General features: G+C 41.6%; 1 long non-coding RNA gene across 1 annotated transcript; it reads left to right on the top strand.

Annotated features, from left to right (window-relative positions):
• Nucleotides 1-1,657: 1,657 nt before the first annotated feature.
• On the top strand, nucleotides 1,658-6,335 carry LOC131493476 (uncharacterized). Its single transcript, XR_009252696.1, has 3 exons — nucleotides 1,658-1,775; nucleotides 2,086-2,274; nucleotides 5,840-6,335. It is a non-coding gene; the product is annotated as an uncharacterized LOC131493476 (long non-coding RNA).
• The last annotated feature ends 6,717 nt before the right edge of the window (nucleotides 6,336-13,052 follow it).

Raw genomic sequence — 13,052 nt, 5'->3', positions numbered from 1 at the left:
CACCTTGTCTCCATGTGACCAGCCAGTCTTGCCTCTGCAGAAACCAGATGCTAGATTCTGGAGAACAACAGTAGGCCACTGCAGGCCCAACCAAGTAACATCCCCAATTGCAGCTAATATGCTAACCATAGTATCTTAACTACAGCAGATCAATTATGGCCTTAGGTACATGGTATCTGGCCATTAATATGAAAGATGAATTCTTTTCTATCCTGATCAAGAAAAAGGACCAGAATCGGTCCCTATGAAGTGGAGAACTATACACGTTCACAGTTTTGCCATTGTGCTATGTTAACTCTTCTGCTATCTGACATTAACACAGTCCGAAGAGATCTGAACTTTCCGGATGTCCCACAAAACATCACATTCATTCATTACAGTGACAACATCACTCTGATTTGACAGGGTGAGCAAGAATTGGCTAGCACGCTGGAAGCCTTGATAAAGTGCGTGCATGTACTCCAGCAGGTGGACCATACATCCTCGGATAATTCAGGGACCTGCCATTTCAGTGAAGTTCTTAAAACCCCAGTGGTCAGGCGTATCCCAGAACGTCTCCTCCAAAGCAAAAGACAAATTGATGCATCTTGCACGTTTCCATAAAGAGGAAAGCACAATGTCTGGTAGGCTTCTTTGGGTTCTGAAGGCAATAAATTCCACATCTAGAAATACTGCCCTTCTACTGGTGTACATCATGAAAATTTGTCAGCTTTGCACGGGGTCTAGAATAGGGAAGGACTCTGCAGCAGATCCAGGCAGTGGTACAAACAGCTATTCCACTTGGGCCATATAATTTGGCAGATGCTATGGTGCTGGAACTATCAGCGGTGGGGACATTGTAGCATAGAGTTTGTGACATGCTCTAGTGAAAGGGTCACCATGCAGGCCCTTGGGTTTCTAGAGCAAAGACCCTGATCCACAGCGAAGAATTATACGCTTTCTGGAATACTGCTCCTGGTATGCTGCTGGGTCCTGGTAGATTAGAACGATGACCATAGGGTATTAAGTGACCAGGCATTCAGAACTGCCCATAATGACCTCGGAGCTCTGATAGACCCACCGGGTTATAAAGTTGGACAGTCTCAGTAACAATCCATCCTAAGATGAAAGTGTTACACCGGGGGTCAAACTTAAACAGAACCGAAGGGCACAAGTACCTTGCATAATCAGGTATCTCAACCCCACCCCACCCCCGCTGCAAAGAACCTTGCGGGAGATACTCCCAGGGCGGAAGTGGACAGCAGTGGCCACAGAGATGTACCGCTTAGCTCTCCCTTCAAGAGAGAATAGCTACTGTTGCAAAGATTGAAGTCATTTGACAGCTTCCATTTCAGTGCCTTCAGGATACACTTTGGTTTAACTGAAACCTTACTTTTCTTAGGCAACCCAAGCCAATGACTAAGCACAATGGAGATATGTTATGGACTGAGTGTTTGTGTCCCCCTCTCACTAATTTATACATTGAAGACCTAACCCCTAAGGTGATGGTGCTGTGATATGAGTCTCTGTGTTCCCGCCAAATTCATATGTTAAGATAATAATGCCCAATGCGATGGCAGTAGGTGGGGCCTTTGGGCAGTGCTTACGTCACAAAGGGGAGGTCCTTTGGTCATGAGGGCGGAGCTCTCACGAATGGAATTAGTGTTCTTAGAGCACACACAGTTCCCTAGCCCTTTCTGCCACGTGAGGACACAGCATGAAGCCTGTGACCCAGAAGAGGACCCTCCCGCCAACCACGCTGGCATCCTGATCTCAGGCTTCCAGTCTCCAGAACTGTGAGAAAAAAATAAATTTTTGTTGTTTATAAGCTATCCAGTCTGTGGCATTTTGTTATAGCAGCCAGAACAGCTGGCTGGAGATGGGGACTTTGACGTTAATTAGGGTTAGATCAGGTCATGACCATGGGGTCCTGGTAATGTGATTAGTGGCCTTATAGAAGAGGGAGAGAGAGAGCTCTCTCTTTGTCCTCATGAACATGGAGGAAAGCCCACATGAGGACACAGAGAGAAGGCAGCTATTTGCAAGCCAGGAAGGAGTTCTTACGAGGAAATGAACCCCGTCTAACTTTGATCTTGGACTCCTCAGCCTCTGGAACTATGAGCCCCCTCGTCTATGACAGTGTGTTAATGCAGCCCAAGCAGATGGAATCGGTGTATGGCCACCAAGACCCAACCAGGACTCTTAGTCTTTGCTCCAGAGCTCCTCATCAGGCTGATTCAGACTTCGGCAGGTCTGCATTACAGTCCTCCCCTTACTGGTAACTCAAAGGATCTGGTAAGTCAAAGGATCTGTGGTTTGACTTTTTTTTAAATACAAGCAAACTAGCTTATATATTTGAATCCTCTCCTCCCTTTCCTGGATAAATGATAACGTTCTCCGTATGCTTTCTCCTCCTCGCTGTTTACACTTAATATATTCTAAAGATAACTCTATTGTAATATATAGACAATTTTATTCCTTTTTGTACATCTGCTTCGTACTCTATTATATGGAGGTGTTATAGCTTGTTCATCGAATCCCCCATTGAGACTTCTGACTTGTTTTCAGTGTTTCATTGTCACTTCACCTTTAGGAGGGAGCCTGAGAAGTGGGGCTGCTAAGTCAAAGAGCAAATAGTGTGTATTTTGCTAGATATTTTTATTTTTGTAATTTTTTTAACGTTTATTTATTTTTGAAAGAGAGAGACAGAGTGAGAGCAGGGGAAGGGCAGAGAGAGACAGAGAGAGAGAGGGAGAGAGAGAAAGAATCCCAAGCAGGCTCCACGCTGCCAGCACAGATCCCAATGTTGGGCTTGAACCCACGAACTATGAGGTTATGACCTGAGTCAAAACCAAGAGAGGGATGCTCGACTGACTGAGCCACCCAGGCGCCCCAGGTTCTGACTTCTAATCCCAAAATCCATGGCTTTAATTCAAACTCTTGTGACCTCCTTGGACATGCTCTCTTACACATCGTATCATGGGTATGTTGAGGCACATGTACCTGGAGACTGAACAGACATTGACTAGAGAAAGGGCTTTCTAGGCAGAGCAAAAGCATATCCTAAGGTACTGTGGTAGGGAAAGCATTTCCTAAGAGTAGGAACTGAAAGAAAGCTAATAAATTAGAAGCACAAAGAGGAAAAGAAAATAAACTGGAGAGATAGGAGCCAGAACATGCAAGGTATGTAGACTAGATTAAAAATATTTTTTTATTATTTAAAAAAAAAAAAAAGGATTCCCTACTTTATGCTAAACAGCATGGGACCCATGGGCAGTAAACGCTGCCAGAGGTTCATTTGAAATTCTTTTTTTTTTTTTTTAATTTTTTTTTTCAACATTTTTTATTTATTTTTGGGACAGAGAGAGACAGAGCATGAGCGGGGGAGGGGCAGAGAGAGAGGGAGACACAGAATCGGAAACAGGCTCCAGGCTCCGAGCCATCAGCCCAGAGCCTGACGCGGGGCTCGAACTCACGCACCGCGAGATCGTGACCTGGCTGAAGTCGGACGCTTAACCGACTGCGCCACCCAGGCGCCCCTCATTTGAAATTCTAAGATAAGATAGTAAGCACTAAGTGGGAAATAAAGTTCAGTGGGAAGGACTGGTTGATGACGTACGTTTCTGAGTCATCTGCTAATGACATAATTTGGAATCATAGGTCTATATGAGAATGTCCCAGTATTGTAATGAGGAGGGGACAGGACTAGATAAAGTCTTAAGGTCTGGTGACACTCACTGCCAGAAAGAGGAAGAGCAGCACACAAATGTATAATCAAGAAACAGCAGCACGTTGTGGGCGTTAAAAGGAAGCCAGAGAAGGAATAGTTAAAGAAGAGAATGCTTGGTTGTGTTGATTGCTGCTTGAGGTTGGGTTAAATGAAGCCACAAAAAAATACTATCATTAGACTGAGCAACAGAGCCCTTAGTAACTTCTATAAGGTCACTGCCCGTGCAAGTGGAAGCCTCACTACAGTTTGTCGAGGAAAGAATAGAAGGTAAGAGAGTGGCGGGGCACCTGGGTGGCTCAGTCAGTTGAGCATCCCCTCAGCTCAGGCCATGATCTCGAAGTTTGTGAGTTCGAGACCCGCCTCCGGTTCACTGTTGTCAGCACAGAGCCCGTTTCACATCCTCTGTCTCCCTCTCTCTCTGCCCCTCCCCTACTTGTTCTCTCTCTTTCTCTCTCTCAAAAAAATGAACAAATGTTAAAAAAAAAAAAAAGAAGGTAAGAAAATTGAGATAGCCTTTGTTTTGCTTCAGAGAAGTCTGACTGGGAAAGCAAGTACAGAAGTGTAGAAATAGCTGGAGGCCTGGATGCAGTGAAGGGAGGTCTTTTAAAGGTGGGAAAAGTACAGTGAACGCAGATGGGAATAGAGGAAGAGGGGTTATGGCCACAAGAAGGAGGGGAATGAGGAATCAAGGCCCCGAGAAGGCCAGGGGCAATCAGATCCATACTGAGGAATTGGCTGGCCATAGGAGAAGAGACACTCCACCAGATGGAATAGGAGGAAAGGAGAGGAGGGCAGGCACAGATGGGCTTATTGACCTAGCGATAAGATGACCCAAGGGTGCCCATCTGATGGTGTCTATTTTCCCAATTAAATGTGAAGAGAGGCTGTCAGATGAAGGCGATAGTGATGGGGATAGAAGTTTGATGCTAGAGGGTCTACGAAGCAGACACCCGAGAATTTGAAAGCGAGCTTTCAAGAGAAATGTGGTATGACGGTTGCCCAATGTGGACAGCTCATTTTAACTTGTCGGTTGGCATTACCATTCCCCTGTATTTAACATCCTGACTTGTAAATTAATCCAAATTGATCCCTGCAAGAGTTTGGTCTGAATTAACCAGATGATGGTTTCAATTCTCCCCTTATGTCTTAGTCTGGATCGCCCCAAAGCAGAGCCTGAAGCAGAGGGGGGGGGGTGTGCTCTTATTTTATTAAGGAGTACAATCCCAGGGAAGGAGCGTGAAGGACAAAGAGAGCCAAGCAAGGAAGGTGAGAAAGCCCAAGTGCCGATGGTATATACCAGTTGCTGCAAAGTGCTATTGATTGCTGGATTCAAAGACTAGGCTCTTAAGAATCCGGACATGCTGTTTGTCAGGACTTCCCACTTGGCAGGGAAGGGGGTAGAAAGGAGGAAGAGTTTATCCATTGGCTGTGATCTATGAGATCGTAGTTTCACCCCCTGCGCTTCCAGGTTGCATCTGTCCGGGTGCATGTGGACCCCTAGTAGGGATGTGCCGGGGTGGGAGGCAGGGCTGGAGGTGAAGTGCTTTCATCTTTGGCCTGTGTGAACTTTGTCAGAGCTTATACAGAGCTGGCCTGCCCATCTATGCCTAACGAGCTGGACTAAGAGGTAGAAACGTCCAAAGAAGTATCTCATATTACTTACACTTCATAATATGGCTTACTGATTTGACTCAAGTCAAGTAACGCTTTAGAAATCCAGACAACGATGGAAATGAACTAGCTGATTTTTGTTTTCGTTTTTGTTTTTTTTAATGCTTATTTATTTTTGAGAGAGACAGAGACAGAATGCGAGTGGGTTAGGGGCAGAGAGAGAGGGAGACACAGAAGCTGAAGCAGGCTCCAGGCTCTGAGCTGTCAGCACAGAGCCCGCCGCGGGGCTCGAACTCACGAGCTGTGAGATCATGACCTGAGCCGAAATGGGACACTCAACCGACTGAGCCGCCCAGGCGCCCCTGAACCAGCTGCTTTTAAAGTCATTAACAGAAGTCCTCTAACCTGGGTGGTAGGCTGATCTGAGATTTTAAGATGCTTTGTACATAGCAGGAGAAGTTCAGATTTGCTTTGGGCAGACTTACACAGGAAACAATGTTAAAATTATTATTTCAACAGGGCAGAAGAATCTCATGGATTTTGAATGCTGACCTCCCCCACCCTTAATCAGAACGCTTCACTGTCCTGCCATCCAGCGTCCATCTCAGAGGGACGTTTGTAAGGGGTTGCTTTATCTGGTCCTCAGGGGGAGCCCTACCGACATTTTGTGGCAGGGCAATTTCTAGTTATGGGGGACTACTCCCTGGCATTTGGGGATATTTATGTCCCCGTCCCCCACCTGCCTCCCTCCAGCCCTTGTGAGGACTGAAAACACTTGCACATTTTCAAATGTGCTCCAGCACCCCAACCTTTGAAAACCAGTGCTGGAGGGGTTGATGGTGAGCCCCTACCTTATAGATGAGGGAACCAGGGCTTAGAGAAGCTGGATAGCAAGGTCACGCTAGACATGAGCAGTGGATTTGGTACTCCATAAACTCCATAAGTGCTTTCCTAACTTCCCTCTGCAGAGGGTGTTTAAGTGAGTAGCAAGTTATTTAAGTTAGTGCATGTATGATAGGACACAATTTATTAAATATTTTCACAGAGCTGCATTTCACAGTGAGGTTCACTTGTCAGATGGTCATGCTAACAAAGATAGAGTAAATGATAGAGAAGTCTATAGAAGAAACGATAGAGAAGTCACAAAGTACAAAGACCATGAGGCGTTTGAGGAAAGATTATAGGAAGAAATTATAAATAAACTGGGCGATTCAGCCTAGAAATTGGAATGAGGATTTGCTAGTGGCCTTCGAGCATATGAAAGATTTTTGCACAGAGAATGGTGTGAATATGTGACATGCTATAAGGTCAGAGATGCTGTGAGTGAACGGTGTTTGCATCGGGATAGTGTTTGTAAAGAGCTTGAAAGCTTACCAAGCACTTTCATATACATTATCTCATCTAAATAATTTTTCTAGCATTGAGTCGAGTTTAAGGCAGTAGTGTTATATGTACTTGTTATGTACATGCATAAAAATGGGAGAAAACAAACATTACTGATAAAAATCAGAGAAAGGACTACTGAATATAAACATACGATGATTCAGTTTTATTTAGATAGGAAGATGGGAGTTCATATAGGCAGGCCCGTGTCTGACCATCAGACGCCTAGGAAATTCAGGGAACTAATTTTTTTTTTTTTTTTTTTTTTTAATTTTTTTTTTTAACATTTTTAATTTATTTTTGGGACAGAGAGAGACAGAGCATGAACGGGGGAGGGGCAGAGAGAGAGGGAGACACAGAATCGGAAACAGGCTCCAGGCTCCGAGCCATCAGCCCAGAGCCTGACGCGGGGCTCGAACTCACGGACCGCGAGATCGTGACCTGGCTGAAGTCGGACGCTTAACCGACTGCGCCACCCAGGCGCCCACAGGGAACTAATTTTAATGGAAGGTCTATGCATGCATTACAAGACCTGTCTAACCGAACGCACCAACAGACAGACCATCAATCAAAGTGAAATCAAATTCAAAGAGAAAATACGTATCCGTGACATATTGCAGATGGTCACTGAAAACAAACCCCAAATTAGAAGGAGTTGGGAACCAGGATTATCAGGAACGCACAAGGCACAATGCAAAGACAGGATAAAAAAGATGATACAAGAGAAAACTCTGGAAAAAACAGAAGAATTCTGAGAAGAACTCCTTATGTGACAAAAAAGTTGCATGCAAGCCAGAACCATCTAATTCATTATTCATGAGGGATTGTTCGTCATGTTACCTGTGTGTGTAACCCCAAATAACCAGAAATGACATAAGAGGTAAGAATAATTGACTATGTATGCTGCATGACTATGTGTTTTCATAGCTACATTATCTGACTGAGTTTTAAATCCAGGAATTATCTCCTGTGATGGCGCTATTATCCCTTCCTCTTTGACATTATTTATTCAATAAATAGCATGCCCACTGTGTGCCAAGCCTTCTTTAGGCACTGGTGAGACAGTAGAGAACAGAATAAACATATTTTTGCTCTCATGGAGATTACTTTCTTGAATGTGTGTAGGGGGTGGGGAGGGGAGGAACAACAGGTGAACAAAATAAAGAAGTAACATTTGACCTTGCAGCGTGTCAAGGGTGGTAGGTGTTACAGAGATGCTAAAACAGGCAAGGAGGGTAGGCACTGTTGGGGCATCCATAAAAAAATAGTATTTGGTGCTCAGGATAAAATATTCAGTGAAAAGAACAGGTCTGAAACTGCATATAAGTATATTGCCCATTTTTATGTAAAAATACATTTAATACAATATGCACAGAAAAGAGAATCCAAGGGAATATTCCTAAAATTAAAGCAATTATCTTTTCAGTTGGTGAAACCAGGAGTGATTTTTAAAGTGTTTTTCTTTATATTTTACCATTTTGCTAGTTTTCTATGTTAGCACATATTACTTTTATAAATCGGAAGCAGTACAAAGTTATAATTATTTTTTAAATATGGTTTTCATTTCCACTACATAGAATGGAGCATAATAGATTTGTGTTACACGTATGGAAGGATCATTTTTCTAGAGAGATAAAATTAAATCTTCTTGAAACCCCAATAATATCTCTTATCATTATCCACTGTTCTCTCTACTAAAGTGCTACCAATTTTTAAAGATCTTGACCTTTCGCCCTGATTTCTCTCCCCTCATTCACTTACGGCTTAGACCACTCATAAGATGTTTACCAAATATTGTTTTGTATTAGTAACCTCCCTTCAAGAAGGAGTGGCTAAGACTCTGGAAAACAGGATGGAGGTTCCTCAAAAAATTAAAAAATAGAACTACCCTACAACCCTTTGGAAAGAGCCCAAATGTCCAACGACGGATGAATGGATAAAGAAGATGTGGTATATATATACAATGGAGTATTATTCAGCAATCAAAAAGAATGGAATCTTGCCGTTTGCAACTAAGTGGTTGGAACTAGAGGGTATTATGCTAAGCGAAATTAGAGAAACACAAATATCATATGACTTCACTCATAAGAGGACTTTAAGATACAAAACAGCTGAACTTAAGGGAAGGGAACCAAAAATAATATAAAAACAGGGAGGGGGAGAAAACATAAGAGACTCTTAAATACAGAGAACAACCTGAGGGTTGCTGGAGGGGTTGTGGGTTGGGGCATGGGCTAAATGGTTAAGGGGCATTAGGGAGGACACTTGTTGGGATAGCACTGGGTGTTACATGTAGGGGATGAATCACTGGAATCTACTCCTGAAATCATTATAGCACTATATGCTAACTAACTTGGATGTAAACTAAAGAATAAAAAAATAAATTAAAAAGAAAAAAAGAGGCAGTGGCTAAGAACACAGATTCCAGAGACAGGCTGCTTGGGATTGAATTCCACCTTGCTACTCACTAGTTGTGTTGCTATGGCCAAGTGGCCTAATCTTCCCGTGCTTCCTCACAGAAAACAGGATGTAGGGGCCCTGGGCTCAGTCGATTAAGGTTAAGCGTCTGACTCTTGGTTTTGGCTCAGGTCATGATCTCACGGTTGGTGAGTTCGAGCCCCTCGTGGGGCTTTGCACTGACAGCACAAAGCCTGCTTGGGATTCTTCTCTCTCTCTCTCTCTCTCTCTCTCTCTCTCTCTCTCTCTATCTCTTTCTCCCTGTCCTTGTCCTGCTCTCTCTCTCTCTCCCAGAAGAAATAAAGTTAAAAAAAAAAAAAGACAGGATGTGCATAATTCCTATCTCATAGGTTGGTATGAAGAAGAGTGAGTTTATCCATCTAATAGTACTTAGGACGATGGTTGGTATATATTAAATGTTACTCATTGTTATTTAATTTTCCAGAAGACGAGGACCACATTTGATAGTTCTCTATATTAGCTCCAACTAAGCACAGTGCTTAGGAAATGCGTCCTATCCATCTTGTATCCCTAGGGCCTAACATGTGGGGAACAGGTGAGCTTTGGCGTGGGGTAGGAGAAAATAAAATGTCAAGCAGTTTTATCTGTTATGTTTGTAATCCACTCTGTCATTCTTCAAGGTAAACAGCAGGTATGAAAGCTGAGGCTCTGAGAATTTAAACAACTTGCCCGAGATCACCCTGCTGTTAAGTGCAAATTAAATCCATGTTTGTTTGACTCTATTCGTTGTACTATGTGTTGGAAATAAACGTGAATAAATGGATGAGTGAATCTGAGAAGGATCTGGAATTGTCTTTTGAGCTCCTCCTGTGTTTATTTATTTACCGCTGTATTCCCAGAACTTCGCACAGCACCTACTTCACAGGAAGCGCTCAATAAATATTTATTGTTAAGTGAATGAATAAATAAATGAAGAAAAGGACAAAGGAACAAATCAAGGAATGAATAGGCAAAACGCCCTTTCAAAATATTATTTTCAGCCTTAATATCCAGTCTCCTACATTCAGCATATGACAGGATCATGATAAATGCATCTATTCAGCACCTAGAGAAAGTGGAGGAAGTAATTCATTACCTATTCGCTACATGCACAAATTCAGACCAACTGGTACACAATCACCCGTGGTTTTATTTTTATAAAATGAAGAAGTACTAAGTCTCCAGCTGTGCAACCATAAGCTTCATTTTTTTGGCTGTGGGTTCACATGGAATAGGCAAAGGGATTCTAGTAAATTTATATGGTGCATCCCCAACATATTTTCTCTGTCGATTCAAAGAACTTTGGGGAAACATTTTTGGTTATATTTTAGATTATTGTATTTCTTCCCCCCTCCCCTAAAAAAATCAGTCTCAAGCTGGCAAAAATCTACAGGGACTCCTGGAGGGACTATTACAGATACTTCTTTTGATTCACGCTAGTCCCCCACTTCCTCTTAATATAAGCATGGGAGAAACACCATAAGTTTAAGATAAAATGATTTATTTATAATAACATGTCAACATGATAAAAACACATTAATATATCTGCAGGGTACAATGAAAACCTGCTCTAAAAATCATCTGTAAAAATAACTTCCATTTCGATGAATAATAGTAGATAGCTCTGGAATGAGCCAATGCGTGTTTTTGCGAAGAAAGTTTATATCCCACTGGTGCTTATAAAACATTTCTCAATTTATAAAAATATGCTTTTTTGCATGATTTTAGAGTTTATAAACAAAGTCACGCTGGAAATGGCATAGTATCATTACGTTTTATATGTGTACATTCTCTCCATTCACACATCCAAATCTTCAACATTAGAATGAATTTTGGAGCAGGGAGGTTGCTTTCAGATAGTCAAATAACTATAATATGCAAATACAGTAGAGCAGAAATATAAACAACATGAGTGTTATTCACAGACGACTTTAAAATTTTGACAGCTACTACTAAAGCACAATATTGAACAAGAAATCTTTCTCAGTGGTCAAACTAGAACCCTCCAATAAATGAGAAAATACTAATGTTTGGTATTATTATTTCTATTACCATATGCATCTGGGTGTATAGTTATACAAAACACAGTTACAATCCTACAACGCAGTTTCTTTCCTTTATTTTGCTTCCCGTGGCCATTAGTGGAGAGTGAGAACTGTCTGAAGCATTTCATAAGCCTAAAGTCCTATTTCATTAGGACAAAACTCTTCTTCCTCATGTCATTTTCTTTACTGAATTAGATTGGTGGCAATGGATTTTATTGTGAAAATGATTTCTTTTCAATTTTATTATAAAAGGGGAATCATGACAGATACATTATTATTAATTATTAATACAAACATAGAGGCATACCTGTAGGCTATTGTATGGCAAGTATTTGCATCCTTTGCACGCACTTTGGTACAAAAAGGCGGACATTGTGTTAAGAGTGACACACGGCACATATTTGACAATCTATGTGTAACATTTGCTTCTTTGTTTTGAAAGTCACTTCAAAGTCCCCCCTTTTGTTTATATTGCTTATGGTTTTTCTCACAAGGACGCTATGATCAAAAAGTTAATTCTTTTTTGCTATAGTACCAGGCGACCCTAACACTCCAGTGGCTTACATTAATATAGATTTATTTCATGCTCACAGGCCTCTGAGCATCGCCTACAGCTTTGATGGGCTCTATATGGTTTTTTTTTTCGGTTCAGGACTATCCGAGAAAGGCTATTTGTTTGGCAGAGATCAGAAGCTTAAGAGGACAGAGCAAACCATGCAAGCATGTTAGTACCTGTTCAAGGATGGGGTGTATGTGACATCTGCTCACATTCCATTGGTCAAAGCAAGTCACATGGCCAAGCCCCTCATCAATGTGGTGGGGAAGTATATGCCTCTCCTACACAGGGAGGTGGGGGAGGAAAAATTGGGAGTTAAACATAAAGTAGTATAATCTGTCTTGACTGCAGATTAAAGAGCCAAGTCATACCCCTGAGTTACAAAAACGAGTTAAATTCTAAAATATCCTTTCAGATTTAAGTAACATTTTAGTATTTCATTGGAAAACCACTTACAAAGGACGTGATTGTTTGGAAGCCAGGCTAGTAGTTTAGAGAAAGTGATGTGATACATTAATTAAATTTAAGAAAGTACAGAACAAAACATATCAATTTCTTTCTGGGGCTTCCGTAGCACCTGTGCTTATCTCTATCATTTTACATATTATTATGCCTTCTGATCGTTCATTTCTGAAGACAGAAGCAGTATGTATTATCTTTGCATACCCAAGGCCTAGTCAAAGCCCTGGCATCAAAAAAGCACTTAATAAATGTCTTTTGAATGACTAAATGAATCCATGCACACGGAAACCAGAATATGTTGTTCTTAATCTTTTTCAATTCTAAAATCATGGGAGAATTAAAGTAGTTATTTTTCTCTCCCCCGTTTCCTATGTGGGACTTCTCACTTTTCCTTCTCTCGGTGAGGTGATTTTATTTTAAATAAAATAAGTTAAGCATGCTTCGTTTAATATACCTCAAGTATTTTCCTGAAGATAAGCTGTGTGCACATGAACATCTGTGCGTGTGTGTGTGTGTGTGTGTGTGAGAGAGAGAGACAGAGAGAGAGAGAGAGAAATCTGTACAAACAGATTGTATACATTTACCAAATATCTTTAGGGTATTCACTATTCATTTACTATACTATTGATGAAAATCAGTTCTTGAACCGACTTCTTTCCACATTTATTTCTTTTATGATTTGCTTACTGGGAAAACCTTCAGAGAGTCACATTATGTAGTTATGAGCCTGTCAGGAGGTCTATTACCATAACAACACAGTTAAAAAGATTCCAAATAGGTTGTATAATGCAGTCCCTTCACAGTAAACAGCAGACAACAATATACAGGA

This window comes from Neofelis nebulosa, chromosome 2 (genome assembly GCF_028018385.1).
Source record: "Neofelis nebulosa isolate mNeoNeb1 chromosome 2, mNeoNeb1.pri, whole genome shotgun sequence".
NCBI lineage: Eukaryota > Metazoa > Chordata > Mammalia > Carnivora > Felidae > Neofelis > Neofelis nebulosa.
The sequence above is the reverse complement of the archived record's forward strand: the minus strand, read 5'-3'. Positions and strand labels throughout refer to the sequence as shown.